Source organism: Calidris pugnax, unplaced genomic scaffold (genome assembly GCF_001431845.1).
Source record: "Calidris pugnax isolate Ruff unplaced genomic scaffold, ASM143184v1 scaffold31, whole genome shotgun sequence".
Classification (NCBI taxonomy): Eukaryota; Metazoa; Chordata; class Aves; order Charadriiformes; family Scolopacidae; genus Calidris; species Calidris pugnax.
The window spans coordinates 6,837,073-6,852,093 of NW_015090786.1; the positions used below are offsets into that span (position 1 = coordinate 6,837,073).

Sequence of the window (15,021 nt, forward strand, 5' to 3'; positions counted from 1 at the left end):
GGGGGGGGGGGGGCAATCCATATGGTATATTTAAGGTGTCAGGAAAGTTCAGGTGACTAGTTGAGAAACAAGTCTTGCCTTACTGAACAGTAGTTAAGACATCTGTTTTGGCCAATGATAAACATTAGCAACTTCAGAATCTGATGCCTTAACACTTTTGTAAGTGATCAGTTGCAATTGAGGCTTTGTGGTAGCTATCTGGTTAGGTGCTCAGGAAGTGAGGAACATAAAAGCAATGATCCTCTGCAAAAAAGTGGATATCAAAAATTAAAATTGTAGGATTTTTTCTATTTAAGCTTCTACAAGCAACTCTGGAATGAAGGATAAAGCTCAGGCTGCAGCTGCCATCCGTTCCCGTGGCAGTAGTTAGGTTACTGGGAATTACAGATTGCTCGGTGTTTCTGCCTGTGTAACTGAGACTTGACTCTGGCTCTAAGTGTTTCCCTCAAAAAAATTATAGTCTTACTAAAAGGGCCATTGGAGATTTTGAACACAAACAAGCTTCCGAACAAGTACTTAACTAGTGAAAAGATTTTAGGTGTTTGTATAACTAAAGAGAAACCAATTTTTTTTCATTAAATTTTTGAGATTGTACTCATCTGTTTACATGGAACATGAGAAATTTCAGACCCCAATGGCAATTTTACATAGAAAGCTGTAGAAGATCAATGTTAGTTAAGAAACAGATTCTGGTTTTGTTATGTGCATTAGGTATGATACGATGCTACTGATTTCAGTGGAGCTGTGCTGGATTTTATGCTGATGTAACCGTGTTGAAATTTGACCACAATCTGCAAAAGAACAAAAATATCTGAGGTGTATCTCTTGTTGCAGACTAACAGAGTAGCTTGTATGCTTGAAAATATTTTTGTAATGTCTTTGTTTTTCCAAGAGAAACATGTTTCGAATAGTGAGTTTATTTTAGCATTAAGTTGACTTTAGTTGACCCCAGAAGTGAGTGTAAGGACACTTTTGTGTGCAGCTGTGAGGTGGTGGATATCCAATGATATCTTGTCGTGCAGTTATGAGCTACTGAGGAGAGCCTGGAAGTGAACTAGCAAAATGAGAGAGCTTGAGGCATTTAAAAAAAAAAAAAAAAGCAAAGGCACTGTGTAGTCTTTTACTAGAAGACTGCACTGTCAATATTTAATAAGAACAAAATACCTAGCCATCATCCTCTCAGAGTTGCTGTTTGTTTTGGAAAAACTTCTCTTCTAATGGAAGTTTTTGGCAACTTCGGGAGAATTCAGCAGAACAGGAAACTATATTCTTTAACTGCTCTCATTGCCGCAATTGCGATTGCAGTGGTTCTCAGTCTCTCTAGTATACTATTTGGGGCGTTTCATGACTGTGTGTTTTCAAGGCAAACGCTAGACCTACCACATGCTCTAGTCTCTCTTGGCTGAGACACTTTTTTTCTAGAACGACTCTGTTTCTAATCTTGATGAGGCTTCCCCCCCTTTTTTTTTTCTTCTGTACCTCATAAGACTTAAAAGATATCAGGTCAGATTTAATCCTGAGTATGCACCTAGTACATCCTCTCAATTTTAGGTTTTAATCTGTTTTCACTTTAAAGGAAAAAAGACAAACCTTAATGAAAGAGAGAAAAATATGACTTCTGTCCTAACATTCAGGAGCTCTTGATAGAGATTCATTTGAAAGTGCTGCAGTTCATTTAATATTATTTTCACTGCTGAACATGCTTGTTATTTTTTTCTTTGAAAATACCTTCTCTTATAATACATCCATTTCTAATCTAAATTTGGATTTGATTTGCTTTTTGTATGTTCTTTTTGTCTGTTTTGTTCCAATTTCTGTAAATCTGCTGCTTTGCTTGTTGAGTGGCTGATGTGCTCATGTCCATTTTGAGCTGTCATACAAATAACTTAGATGTAGAAATCAATTGGTTTTGTGCATTAAAAAAAAAAAAAAAAAAAGCAGGGGGTGGGAAGTAACAACAGCAGAGCAGTTGGTATTATTGATGCAGGGGTGACAGGCACAGGAGATCTGTACAAGTGCTTCCTCAGAGGAAGCTTGGGAAGAGGTCAGTTTTTCCTTGAAGCACTTGACTGTATGATGCACAGAATATATTGCAGCAGATGAAAATGCTAGAATGTCATAGACCCTGCTGTGACTCTATTGCTGCCCTAATGTCTGGAGCTGAGGGAATGATATGAATCCCTTATGCTGCCCAGAAGCACAGAAGTGTGGAATGCCCCTGTGCTGCCAAGCCCTACCTCAAACAAATAAAGGGGGAAAGACAGAAATAGTGAACGTCACTGAATTAGTTGATGCTTTCATCCTCTAAAGTGTTGGCAAAAGCAATGGGGGAAGTATGCTTTAGCGCTAATAATGATAGCATAATTTACTTTTTACCCAAAGCTGGGATGAGAAAGAAACCTGATTATATCAGGTCATACTACCTCAGAATAAAATATATTTTTTTTGGTTCTGCTCCTGACATACTTCTCCATTCTTGGTCTCCATTGTCTAGGGTTACTTTCTTGTTTTAAATGCTTGGAAGAATAGATACCACATGTTAGTTTCGTCTGTAGCTATGATGCTTTTGCTTAGATAACAAGCATAGAAGGGAATTTCAAAATAAAATGAACTTCAAACAAAAACTTATTGAGTGTGCAATATCTGCGCTTGCTATAGTGTACATATCCTTGTCCATAAGGAGAAATTATTTCTGGGGGATAAAAGGAGGTCTTGAAGTAGTTCACTGTGTTTTTATTAGGTAATTAAATATTAGTATGCACAATAAAGATGTTTCTTTTTTTTCTTTTTTTTTTTAGGGAAGGAAGATATTCTCTACAATGGAAATTTCTACAGAGTAACTTCTGATTTTTAAAAGGTATGTATTTTTCTATTAACATTTTAATTATTTTTTTTTTACTATATTATTTACTTCAGGTTTAAATTATGATTTAATGTTTCAATGCCTTGCTGTCCATATTAAGTAGAATGAGAAGTGTATTCTGAAAAACAGTGGATAGGGTTCATGAGAGGGGAGAAGTTATTAGAAATAACTGCAAATTCAGTGTGCTGTGCTCTCCTGAAAACCAGATACCCTGACACTAAGGAGTCTGTGTGTGAGGATGATCACTGACACAGACAGAAGGAGGTATTCTTGGTCCTCATTTTTTTGTAGTTGCCTCACATTCTGGGTAATACAGGTGAGTAATAAACTGATGTTTTGTTTCCCCACCCCTCAGGCCTCACTAAGTGATAGCAATACTGTGAAGCCATTCTTAAAACAGCTGCAAAAGCAATTTAAGTGCTCTAGTGTCTATGTGATTCCAGCAGATTCTCCTCACCTCAAATTTGTGGAAAACAATTTTTTATTTTTTCTTTTTAATACTCAGGGTTGGGTCACTTTCACACTAACTTATGTTCGCTTCATACACCCTTCTAGTCTGAGTGTTGTTTTATATATCCCACTGACACTAAAGTTTTTTACCTTATTGGCTTCTGTTCTCTGAAAATTACTTCTCCTCCGGAAGCACCAAATTGGCACAAAATTCCACTTATGCTAGCATCCAGGCTTTGAGCAGGCTTAAAAGGATTGTTGAGGCAAATGCTAGTTTCTCAGTAATCCTGAGTGAGTCCTCAGTCTTCCCCTGTTAGCGAAACCATTCCAGTTTGGCTTAAGTAGTTCTTTGATGCCCGTCCTTACTGCATAGAAGCAGAGCGCTGCGCATGTAGGTAGATTGTAGAACTTCATGCAGTATTCTTTCTACTGAAATTTTTGTGACCATGATGAGATGGTGTATTTACTTTTTGTTGTTGTTCATATAAAAATGCATCTAAATTCACATCAGAATTCTCTGATACAATCTGAGATGATTTCTCAGATGAGGATTCCAATTGCAGATTTACTCTAGAGGGATCTTTCACAGGAAAATTTCAGTGCAGAAAAAGTCATCAACACCAAAGGTTATGGTTGTGTTGGTCTTCTGGAATTTCAGAATTAGAAGTAATAATACAATGATTGTAGGCAGTGCTTTACATCCATATAATGTTGCCACTAGTCTTTAAATGCATTTCTGTTTTCCTTGTTTTTTACTTCTTGATTGTTGGTTTATCCCTGTGCTGTACACCACAAGGATTTGGGAATTTGTTGCACTGTGACCTGGTGTTCCGTCACAATTGGTTTGTTTATTTGTAACTGATAAAAATAATTCTTCTGTGGGCACAAGCACAGTTTACTAAAATAATTTTAAAAGAAAAAAATTAAACCTACCTTTGCCAAAAATAACTTTCTTGGAAAGTAGAAACTACTGTAAATATTTTCTTAGAGCAAAAGTCTGAAAATACAGATATTGCTAACTTCTTATCCAGGTAAAAGCAGTAGAAGTCTTACTAGAGATTTAGAGTGGTAGAACTCTTACTAGAGATTTAGAGTGAAATCACAGCAGTGACAGAACTGCTGGAGTAATTGGCTCATTTGTTAAAATTGATGAATAGGGGATGAATCTGTTTACCTTGAGTAGCTATTACATTTGACCACCTTGTGTGCTTTCAAAATAAAACTATATGTAACAGAGGGAAGAAGGCATAAGGATATGCTGTAGGTTTCACACACCATCTTGAAAGTTAAAGACTAAAATTTTTGGCATGATGGAAAAGCAAATTACAGAACTTCTGAATTTACATCAAGTACATATGAAGAGAATTCGACCGAATAAGAACAAAACCAAAACAAAAATAGTCACAATTTTTACGGTCAGTGTTAGGGTCTGTAAGCAGCATACTGTAGTTAATGCTGGTTACATTGATGATGCCTGAGAGACGTTTTTTGAGTAGCAAGCATGCCAAAAACATTGTATTATTAAAGATTAAGTGAGACTGTGAGACTATCATGCATTATTGTCTATTTCATTATGGGATGATTCTAGATAGTATTTCTTCAGGAGATGATGTCAGCCAGTGCATCTCTAAAAGTTTATTCCGTTTAAATAGTGGTGGGAGGACAGGGGTGTGCAAATAGATGTTGCCTTTATTGTAACACGTCATTACCTATAATAATATTCCCTTTAATGCCATAATGAGCTACAGGAACTTTGACCCCTTTTCTACAGTGAAAGACATGGAGCTAAAGAGAGAACTGGCCAAAGAATATTTGTTTTTCTAAAATAAACTATAGTTTCCAACACTATTGGAAGGAAGGTAAGATGAATCCCTGTCAAAGCTTATAATGTGAAGCTGGGCATAATGATCACCAGGCATTCCTGACTGGAATGATAATTAAAACAATGTACTGATTATCACAGTTACCTCATTGATTTTATTCATCACTACTTGCTTGTTAATTTTTATGGAGGTGAAGTAAGATCTCTGTGGTATTTTCACAGGCAGACAATACTTGAATTGGACTGTGGTAAAGGAACACTAATACTTTTATCAAAACTGCTGTCTTACTTCCCCCTGCTTTGAAAAAGTTCAAATACTTTCCTGACAAATTAAGGTGAAGGAAGGGAGAGATGCAAATTAGAGCCATCACCAAAGATAAATTGAACTGTAAAAGAAAGTAAGGATTCCCTTTACTGAAACATTGTCTGTTAATGTGGTTTAAAGGTGTTATTGAGTAGCTGGATCCTCAGCCCTGAGTTTATGAGCACCTCATGAACTACTGGCTAGAATCACAAAAGGGAGCTAGGAATATTAGGAGCTAATGTGTTAGGTACATTTATCTGTGTGTATGAGTTTTGTTTCTCTTTGCCAATTTCTATATGTTCTGCAGCTGTGCAGTCTGTAGTCTTCATTTAAAAAAAAAAAAAAACAGAAAAAGTACTTTTTCTATTATCTTGTAGTTACATTGAAGATAATATCAGACTAGTGTCAGATGCCTTCAGGGTAGTAGTTCTTATGGCATAGAACCATAGAATAGTTTGGGTTGGATGGGGCCTATAAAGGTCATCTAGTCCAACCCCCCCTGCAATGAGGAAGGACATATTCAACTAGATCAGGTTGCTCATGGGTAGTGAAACAGACTTGAAGAGCGATACTGTCTACTTTGTTTTCCTTCCAGGGCATGTAAATAATCTTTGTCCACCCTGTTGTATATTCCAAATTGAAACCTGTTCATCAAGGGATCGACCCTGCTCTGATGGACCCTGGCAGGGTTGGGGGAAAGGGCAGAGCAGCTGAACCTCAAGGTTGATCGAGGGTGGGGGTGAAATGATGCAACTTTGCTTGTATTCAAGAAGATAATTACCAGATCACTTAATCATACCATTGCAGAAGTTTGCCTTTGCGATTACAAAATAGAAGACTGGCTATTGGCTCTTCTAAAACCTAGGTTCTTAAGAGTATTCAATTTTCATAGAACATATCTGCTATGATCTTTATAGCTAATGCAACTACTGGTTTTGCTTTAACAGTTGAGGAGGGAGTACTTGGTAGATTTGCATGATTAACATGTTCACATTTCTGGGGCCTCAAAAATAGTGCCATATAGCCACAGATGACATCTTGTAGCTGTGAAAGTATTGCAAGTGCAAACACAAACACTGTTAATGTGGTGCTGCTCACACCAATGTACTTGTCAGAATTATCTATTGTGATTTCTAGTATTACATTGCTTACTTGCTTTACTTAAAAAGACCAAACCTTCATGAGCTTCTATGTAATCTATCTGCTACAGCCACAGCAATATTTGGCACTTGTTTTCCTATGCCAGTGTGGAACTGCATTAACTCTGTTGTCACACCTGCTAAGCATATTGGTATAAGCACTGACGTAATTGAGGATGCATTTTAGTCTTAAATTATTTGCTTCCTGGTCATTATATGGGGCACAGTAATTGTTCCTAAAATAGAAATGACACGTCATTGGGGAAAAGAAAGGGAAGTTGCTTTCTTGTTAGACTTGTGCAATTTGCTCAGATTACATCTCAAGGAGGTTTTTAATCCTAGCTTTAGACTCTGTCTCCATTGGACATCTTGTTACTGTCCCTGATAAGCACAGAAATTAATATGTTTTGTGTGAGTATTTTCCACCTGAGCTGAATTTTGCTCTGTGGCATCTATTCTGGCCATGAATCCCACTACTGTTCTCTTAATCAGGCCCGTTGAATCCTACAGCCTATCTGATTGTTTGTAAGTGTTATCACTGGCTTCTGGAAATTCAGTTCTTTTTGGTCTGAAAAGTTATCTGCTGTTCATAAGCAATGTGCATAGCTCACTTAGGTGGAGCATACACTGAGTTTCCCTTCAGATGGACAATGTTTTCTTTATAAAAGTTCTCTTATTCTTAGTACTTTTCTAGGTCAGGAATGCTTAAAATATCTCTGTCATTAAAACTTGGAGTCAACAGTATAAAACAAAAATAGAGAGGCAAAAAAAAAATAAATGAAGCTTACTGCATCCAGATGAAGCATTGTTTTCCAAACATTCCCTGCTGTTTGTGATCATGTAGGCTTCATACTTTCCTTTGAAAGACTGTTCTGTTTAATTACAGGAAAATTCAGTGATGGGTAGACCTTTTTTGTGAGAAAGCTGAGTATGGGAGGAACAGAAAGCATATATACTGGCAAAAGTCTCAGACTGAGAGAGGTTGGTGGCTCAGAGAGGAGGCAGAGCTCTGGGAGCTAAAAGGCAAGTGATAACAAAAATATACAGATAATTTATGACAGTAGTTACTGTCTCAGTTGTCAAGTTCCCTGTACTTTCATGTACATTTAAACTAACAATTCTGATAATGAAAGTAGTCCCCTGTCTCACTCCCAGCCTCTAATCTCTTGTCCCTGGATGCTTGTTCACAGCAAAAGCCCATGTAACTAACAAGTGAATCAGGTAGCTTATCTGGCTGAAAAGTAGACCTGCTAAATAAAATCCTAAAAGGTTATTTTTAATGCAGAGAAGTCTGTGGGGAGATCTTATTGCGTCCTTTTGATACTGAAAGGAGACTTATAAGAAAGATGGGGGCAGACTTCTTAGTAGGGCCTATTGTGATAAGATAAGGGGTAATGGTTTTAAACTAAAAGAGGGTAGATTTAGACTAGATACAAGGAAGAAATTTTTTTACAAGGAGGGTGGTGAAACACTGGAGCAGTTGTCCAGAGAGACAGTATATGCACCATCTCTGGAAACATTCATGGTCAGGTTAGACAGGGCTCTGTGCACCTTGATCTAGTTGAAGGTGTCCCTGCTCATTGCATTGGACTAGGTGACTTCTAAAGGTCCCTTCCAACCCAAACTATTCTATGATTTTTCAGCTGAATCAGTTTTCAAGCAGAGGTTAGTGGGGAAAGAATGAGTGGCGAGTCAACTTCTGTAGAGGACTCTTGAATTTACTAGATTACTGCCTCAAATTGTTCCACGGTAGGCCTGTCTTCAGGCATGCCTGCATCTTCAGACATTCTAATGCAGAAAAGGGAGGAAACAAATTTTTGCTCCTGTATGTTTGGGTTGTTTATGATATGAATTGTCTTGGGCTGAGAAAGGTGGTTTTCTTTTGCCTGGGTATTTCTTAAAGTGACAGCGTTCTAAAACTTACCCCTTAGGATTTGTCTGCCACTCCCTGGAAAGGGAAGACTATTTGCCGTTTTTTTGAAAGGTATGGGAATGTTGTATAAGGATGTAAGCTATGGTGTTATTTATTCAAAATTTATATTTCATCAGTGCCCAAAGTTAGAACCTTGTTCTTTTAAAATGTGCAAGGACTCAGACTTGTATACAAAGGTTGACAATGTGGGAATCTTGTCAGAAAATATGAGAAAAAATGACAGTTCATATTGTTAGGCCTCAATAAATCTGATGGAGTCTTTGCAAGCCATTTTGTTCTATGCAGGCTCAGCTCGCTAAGATATCCTGGGTGCTTTGTGATTTTCCCATCTCCCCCCTTCTTTTTTTTTTCCGCATTGCTTTCTTCCTTAGTATTGAATTAAAGTGGCTCCAGGAGGAAACAAAGCACAAGAGTCTGCTCTAACTAACCAGCAGGAGTATGTGTCTGGAAATGGAGAGAATACAGTAGAAAGGAGCGTAGAAAACTATTGCCTTACTTGTTTCTTAACCTAAACTCAGATGGCATGTACTCAGTGCAAAAGCTATAGGGCAGTGGTGGCAGAGGCAGAGACGGTGAGGGACATTCCCATGTTCCCTTTGCAGACAGGTCAGTGGGATTTTTGTTGCTGACTTCAGCTGAGGCCAAGCGTATGAAAAAGAGAGAAATGGAAAGTAAAAGAGTAAGCAGAACAATCTGGAAGGTATGGGGAGAGCTGCAAAATAAATGAAGCAAGATAGAAAAAGTGGGAAATGTAATAATAAAACTGTCAGATATAGGAAATACATACGTGGAAGGGAAGAAAGCAAGAGGTCATGTGCACAGCTGAGTTTGGACAAAATGTTTTATTTCTTTCTGACTCTCTTCTACTGTTGAAACTATTTGCCAAGCCCTGCTATAGATACACCAAGATTATTTGTCCAGTAGATGTTTTCTTTTAAACTGATGTGTCATCTTATGCCACAGGAATGGCACATTCAACTTCAGCTCGTATTGTTTTCTGGTGAAGCTAAAAAGAAAATTACTAAATTACTGCCAGAAAATACATTGTATTTGGAAAGGATTTTTTTTTTCTTCAGTATTTTCAACTTCTCTAAACCCTGAAACTATGGAAAATTTCAGAGGGATGTTTTCTCTAATTACATTTGTGGTCTGGTTTAGAGAAGCAATGTTTGGTTGAGTGTTTTAAGTACACAGATTCTAATCAAAGGCAAAACTCCACATCATCCTGTGACTTTTCCAGAAACTGCTTTTGTTCTATTATTCATATCCTATCTGTTGTAATTTTGTTGCTCTTAAAATGTGTATGGCATTAGAGAACAGGGAGTGTGTCTGTCTGAGATAGTTATGGGGTCTGCCGTACTGGCAGCTATTTACCTGAATGAATCCTTTTCGACTGCAGTACGTGTGAAAGCTGGAATCTGAGAAGATGGCATGTGCCATTCTGCATCAGAATGATTTCTTGCAGGCAATGGAAATATCTGTGGCAGACCAAATTTGAATTCAAAACTTAATTTATAATTATTGTGGTTATTATGATTTCCACTTTCTCTGCATACATCCTTGTAATCTACTAAGTGTAAATTTTCCAAACCTGACAGGTTGTGTAAGCCAGAAAAGTAGGAAATAACTCCCTAAAGAACTGCTGCCAGATCTTTGAAGCACGTATTGAGTTATTGGATCTGAAATACAATGTGTAAGAGTTGCTTTGCCAAGTTTTGAAAGTTACAGTATGTGAAGTGATGAGACTGCTGTCTAGTTATTTTCTGTAAAACAAAGGAGAAAGAGAAATATGGAATGTTGTTTTTTGCTTAATGACACACATTCCACTTTTGAGTTGTTTATATTTTTAACTGTTTTTAACTGTTGTTTCTTCTTTTCAAAATTAATAAGACTTGTTAAGCATTACAGTGAAAAGTAGTGAGTAAATCTACTTAGATTTCATAACTACGCATTTTGCTGTTTGATCTGTACCAGACTGAAAATTTGGATTTTAAACAAGATCATTATGAAATCTTTTGCAGTCTGGGTTAGCAGTTGGGAGCACATCTCTGGAGCTGCTGTAGATACTACAAGTAATTCTTGTATAGAATGCTTTTTCAAGATCTGCAGAGTTGTTCTCTTGGGCATTTGTACACTTGAAAATCTTAGACCATTTATACTTGTTTGGCAGCAAGTGTTTTCATAAATGGCTTGATGATCAAACTCTTCTCATACAAAGGAAACAATGCTTCACTTACCTCATCAAATCAGGTCTAGATGGTGAGATGTGTATATCCAGCTCCTGTTTGCGAGCAAGTGGGTTGCTCAGTCTCACAAAAATCCCTTTAGTCATTATTTTCTTGCTGAGCTATATTTTAGCCTTGAGAAAGCAACCCTGTTTTTCCTTCTTCAGAGACCTTATGGGAGAAGAGCCAGTTAACCTAACTAAAATATTTGTGGTTTGTATTTGGTTTGGATTCACCTGGGCTGAGCAGCTGGCTCTGAATTCAGTAGGTCCTTCCCAGCAAGATGGTCAGGCATGCCTTCCTTAACGCTAGTACTTGGTTAACTCTGTTTAAATTATTTCTGAACATTTCTCTTTGAAAACTGAATCAATGAATTTTTAAATCTTACTAGTAAAATGTGCTTTTGCACATGTTGAACCTTATGTGTAGTCCACTAAGCAATTTATCTCCCACTCTGAAAAGCAGATCAAATATTCTTTAGTATCTAACTTACAATGAGAGAAGGTTTTGGTTCAGGTGAATCGGAACTTGGGTTTCCTGAATTTGAAGCTGGTACCCATTTTTTTTCCTTTCAAAAAGGAACTCTGAAGGATTCATATCAAACATTGGCTTGGTATTTGGCTGTGGCTGTATTGGAACTAGGCAAGGTGAAATCTTTAATTAGACATAGTGCCTTTTATCAGACCCAATAATATAGCTGTATCTTGTGGGGGAAAAACAGAAAAACATTTTGGCATACGAGCCTGTCTACAAGTTATCTGTGTCTGTCTGCCTGAAAACTAGTTTGCTTTTTTCTGTGCAGGCCTTTATCGCCAGCTTCTGTGTAAATGCATTTGTTTTTAAGGATATAGATAAGCAACTAGCAAGATATTCTGAAAAGCCTGAAAGATAAACTTCTGTAAATGCTTTTTAAATTATTCCTTTTGGTTTAACTGTCCCTTTCCTACATGCCTTAATTAAGCAATTTGTTGCCTGGACTCTGTAGAATTTATTTTTCAATTTGTGAATTGTGTATATACATAATCAGTGAATTGGGGAGTTTACCCTTTTAAAATGTTGAACGATTGAGGCAGTTTCCAGTTTTATATTTTTAAGGAAATCAGAAGTTTTCCTCTCTTCATCATTGATATATCAGCCTGGAGTGCTTTGTGTTGTCACATAAAATTTGGAATAGATTTGTCATTATTAATGTTCTACTTTTCTGTGTTAATATACAGGTGTTGTGAAAGTGTAGTAAAATATTTTAACATTCACTTTAATGTCCATTTCATCTTAGAATCATAGAATCTTGTGAAGGTTTGCAAATTGGCAAGAGCATAAATGGGAGTCAGACCCTAAGAACTTACTTGAAAAATTATTGTGACCAAAGCAAAGACATTACAGCAAATGCCTTTTAAATATGAGGTAATATAGCTAAAGCAACACTGTACAGAATGGCTAATCAGTAAGAGCTGGATCCTATTCTGTGAAGTGGAAGCACACAGTTAGGTCCTGAGTATTCCTTCATGGAGTTTCTTTTACTCTCTAGTACGATTCTGCAGCCTACCAACTCTATCTTTTCATTCATTGGGATCCAGGGAGAACTTTAAAAAGCCTGGGTAACCTGTGAAGAGATGGAATTCACCATAAGACTGCATTTTCTGGAAGCTTTTCCTGTTTCTGTGTGGTTCAGTTTCACTGCTGTAAAAGAGTCTTTGCAAACTGGATGCCTAAGGCTGATCTTGCTAAAACACACTCCTGCTCTGTCACACCTGATGCACATGTGTATGGGTATTGAGGCTGTGTTGGTGGGAAGGCAGTTCTCTTGTCTTCTGTCAAGTTAGCGTGTTCAGGAATTTTGGCTTGCTGTGCCCTCTCCGTCTCTTCTTTTCGTGGTGGTGTGCATTAGGTCCTGAACCTTGGCAGCAGGTTATACAAGACAGCAGGTGACAGAAGAACAGGATATGATGCTATTGAACCTGTTACCTGTTGTACTTGAGACTGCAGCAGAATATACTGGAATCAGTATTAAAAAACTGAAACACACTCTGTTTGACAGTTTATTGCTTCTCCTTATATGTGACCTTTGCTGTGCCTTTTTTTTTTTCTTCTTTTATTTTGTGCCCAGAACACAAGGGATTTGTTTTCTGTCTCTAAGTATTTTTGCTGGCATTTGATGTGACTTGATATAAACAATATGAACTTGAGTCAAGTGGTTAAATGTTAAAACAGCTTCCCGCCTGTGTTGATTTAGTGCCAGGAAAAGGTGAACGTTCAGTATAAATGCTGTAATTAAACACTAATCAAACATTTATTATTGTTGAATGAATGACCTGACAAGGATGCAGTTCAACTAAAATGCACAGGTTATATTTCATGGAAGTAAAAAGCTTTATTAATATTTGAAGAATGGCTTTAATTAGTTTGACTGTTGGTAGGTGTGTTAATGTTCTCAATGTACATCCGGTATAGCCTTTTTCACCAACTTATAATTGGTAGTTTCCCATAGGAAATAATCATTATTGGTATTATAAAAGCACTTTGTATCTATCACATTTGGGAAATGAAAGTTTTGCAAAGGTCAGAATAAAGTGTGCTCCCAATTATGCTAATAAGTCGTACCACAAATGATCCACTGGAAGGTTTAATAGCTTGGTAGTCCTCTTTAGATTTTCTTAGAACAGGAAGAATTAATATTAGATTTTGACACTTTACAGAAAGGAGAAAAAAGAAATCTCCCTTCTCCCTAGCTTTTTAAGATTGTACCTGAATTCTCTTAGTGACTTGAGGGTCCTGAAATTTCGGTTTGGTGGTGTTTTCTTCTCTGTGTTTTGTTTTTTTTTGGTTGTGGTGGTTTGTTTTGTTTTGTTTTTTAATAATTATTTTTAAAAGCATTTTGTTCCATTTATTTTACTGTGAAGCAAATATGTTTTTTTCAAGAAGCCCAGGATTGCAAGTGTCACTATGTTTCCCGTTTGGGAATGTCTATACGTTTTTGACAGTATAATCTAATAGACTTTGATCCTTTTCCTAAACAGAATGTGTTGAAGTAATTTAAAATAATACCATGTTTAAAAACGTATTAAAAGTTATTAAAAAAAACATCCCACAACAGAATTTTAAAGCCAACTAAATTTTAGTTTTGCTTTTTACCTGTCAAATAAAATTTCCCTTGTTTTCTTTGAGGGATATTGCACATCTGCACTGCACTCCAAAGATTCAAGTACCTGAACCACCCAGAACTTTTGCAAACATCAGAACAAATCTTCAGAATATAATTACTTAGGAGTTATTTGATACTGGCTTTTCTCAGTTATGTAACATGTCCACTAGACAGATTTCCTTTGAACCAGAAGGTCTGTGTTACTTGAAATGGTTCTTTCTTTTTGTAATTCTGAGGTTAAAACATTAGTAAAAGGCTAGATGGAATTATTTACTCCTGAGACTGATTATCCTAATATATCCACAGTTACTGTGCATCTACTGAGTTGTTAAAGAACCCATTAAGAGGGCAGACTAAGAGCTAGCATTTGCAGATGTCTCCAAATTGAATTATAAATGTCTCTGGTAAACAAAATGTTTGCTGCACTGTGTTGGTTCCACTTAGAGGTCCGGGCTTTATCAGGTATGCACGTTTTATAACATCCTTTGAAAAGATAGAAAAGGCAATGAAATAAATAGATCAGATTTACTCATCTCATTTTTTTTTAAGTGTAGAAACATTTTTAATTATACGTGTTTTAGTTTAAAATATTCTTCTTTTTTTAAGTGAAGTGTTTTCTGTAAGCTTTACTTCAACAGAGATGCAGATGGTTTATTAGTCTCTTTAGATGAGCTGTAAATGAGGAATATTGACATGTATGGAAATTGAAATAGAGGGTTGTTAGAAATTTGCGTGCACTGGTTTTATGAGCTGCATTAGGAAAGCTGCTGGCTTCTGCTTTACTGAAGGTATTGTTTTGCGTCATGCAGCCATTAGGATTATAGCAAGACAGTACCTTCATAAAATGTCTGTTATAAGAACATTCCTTTATAACATATTTTCAAAAAGCAGTAATAGCAAGGCCTTTCTCATGCAAACATTTCTCTTTTAACTGCATTCTGGTGCAATTGACTGCACTTATAAATGAATAGCAGGACAGGAGCAAGCTGTTGGTAGGCTTAAACTTGAATCATGATTATGTCCTCCTGTAAATATTTTTCTGGTTTGGGCATTTATTTTTTCATTGTCAGTTGTGATACATGCTTAATACTAAGTGCAGAGACCCTTAGTCTCTACTTGCTGTTTATACTTACATTCTCTCCA

At 36.7% G+C, this 15,021-nt stretch overlaps 1 protein-coding gene across 2 annotated transcripts in view; it reads left to right on the forward strand.

Annotated features, from left to right (window-relative positions):
• Nucleotides 1–2,802: 2,802 nt before the first annotated feature.
• PLCB4 (phospholipase C beta 4) overlaps nt 2,803–15,021 on the forward strand; it is a 185,138-nt gene continuing 172,919 nt past the window's right edge. For both annotated transcript variants that reach the window (XM_014966459.1, XM_014966462.1), the window contains exon 1: nt 2,803–2,857. The gene's annotated coding sequence lies outside the window, so the exon portion shown is untranslated. The remainder of the gene's footprint in view (nt 2,858–15,021) is intronic.